This window comes from Lygodium microphyllum, chromosome 18 (genome assembly GCF_053477565.2).
Source record: "Lygodium microphyllum isolate KBCC chromosome 18, Lygodium_microphyllum_v1.1.10, whole genome shotgun sequence".
NCBI classification, from domain to species: domain Eukaryota; kingdom Viridiplantae; phylum Streptophyta; class Polypodiopsida; order Schizaeales; family Lygodiaceae; genus Lygodium; species Lygodium microphyllum.
The window spans coordinates 77,016,369-77,017,575 of record NC_141152.1 but is presented as its reverse complement, the minus strand read 5'-3'; the positions used below and the strand labels follow the sequence as shown (position 1 = coordinate 77,017,575).

The 1,207-nt window shown below is 42.9% G+C and overlaps 1 pseudogene; it reads right to left on the bottom strand.

Moving 5' to 3' along the window:
- Positions 1–342: 342 nt before the first annotated feature.
- Positions 343–756, bottom strand: LOC148021042 (rac-like GTP-binding protein 5 pseudogene; annotated as a pseudogene).
- Between the last annotated feature and the right edge of the window lie 451 nt (positions 757–1,207).

Here is a 1,207-nt window from a genome sequence, read left to right as displayed (position 1 = left end):
GATTGCAATCATACCCTGCAGAGATGATGTACTCCCCATTTTGAATCTGGTCAAAGCTTGCACTCACATTCCTTTTGCATTCGCCTAATCTTCAGTTAGAAGTTCAGAGCCATCGGTTATCTGAAAAGCAGTGCTGCTCACAACTCTTCAGACTACTTCCATAGTGAACCGTGCGAATGGTGTACACATAACTTAAGGTCACCAATCGAGTGTCAGCATCATACAGTAGAAGACTATTTCAGCCTGGGAGAAGCATTATACCAAAATGCAGTATGACTTGACTACCATGACATATGTTTAGAGAAACTCTGATGTTTCCAAATGCCCGTATGAGCATACCTATTACATAACCCCACAATTTTTCTGATGCGATTTTCTGTTTCCTCTTCCTTTGCCTTGGAGGTTGTAGCACAACCCTGATTGCAGCATCAAAAACAGCCTTCACATTCTGTTGTGTTTTTGAATTGCATTCAATATAGACAGCAGCTTCTATCTACTTCTGAAGTTCCTCTCCAAGAGCAGTGCTAATAGGGACAGCACCAGGATGGTCCATAAAGAATTGTTTGTCATCTCTTAGATCAAGTTTGGTTCTGCAACCTGTTATAATCTTCTTGGCCTGCTGTATCCCAGAGTCCAAGGTTGACGGTAAATCCATCAACAATAACATTGGCACTGAAATTGTCAAACAAGAAGGCAGGTCTTGCCTACTGCCCCATCTCCCACAGTCACACACTTAATGAATCTGGGATTGTTCATAATGATGGGTGGACAGAAATGTGAAAGCTTTGATGATGGAAGGGAGCAGCTGGTGTTGTCATTCACATGTCTCTATTGCTGTTGTGCATGCCCAGCTCTCGAAGTGAGAGAACCTGGTATGATGGGTACTGGTCAGCATACACAGGGAGAGGGCCCTACTTGCTTCAGGCTGTAAGAAATCAATGGTTCCTCTTGCTTCAAACCCCTCTTCACTATATTACCCACGTAAAATAAAAGAGCAAACATAACCACTAAGTATGTACAAAGTATCAAATCACACACACAACTTTTGGGTGGTTTTCACACCTCGAATGCGCAGCAATACGACATCCACCCCCTCTAATCCTGCGCATCCTCCGGATGGGCCAACTACCCATGATCGTTATCATCAAGATCCACAAACAGATCAATCTCTTCATCATGCATTTCTGGTATATCAACAAGATTATCT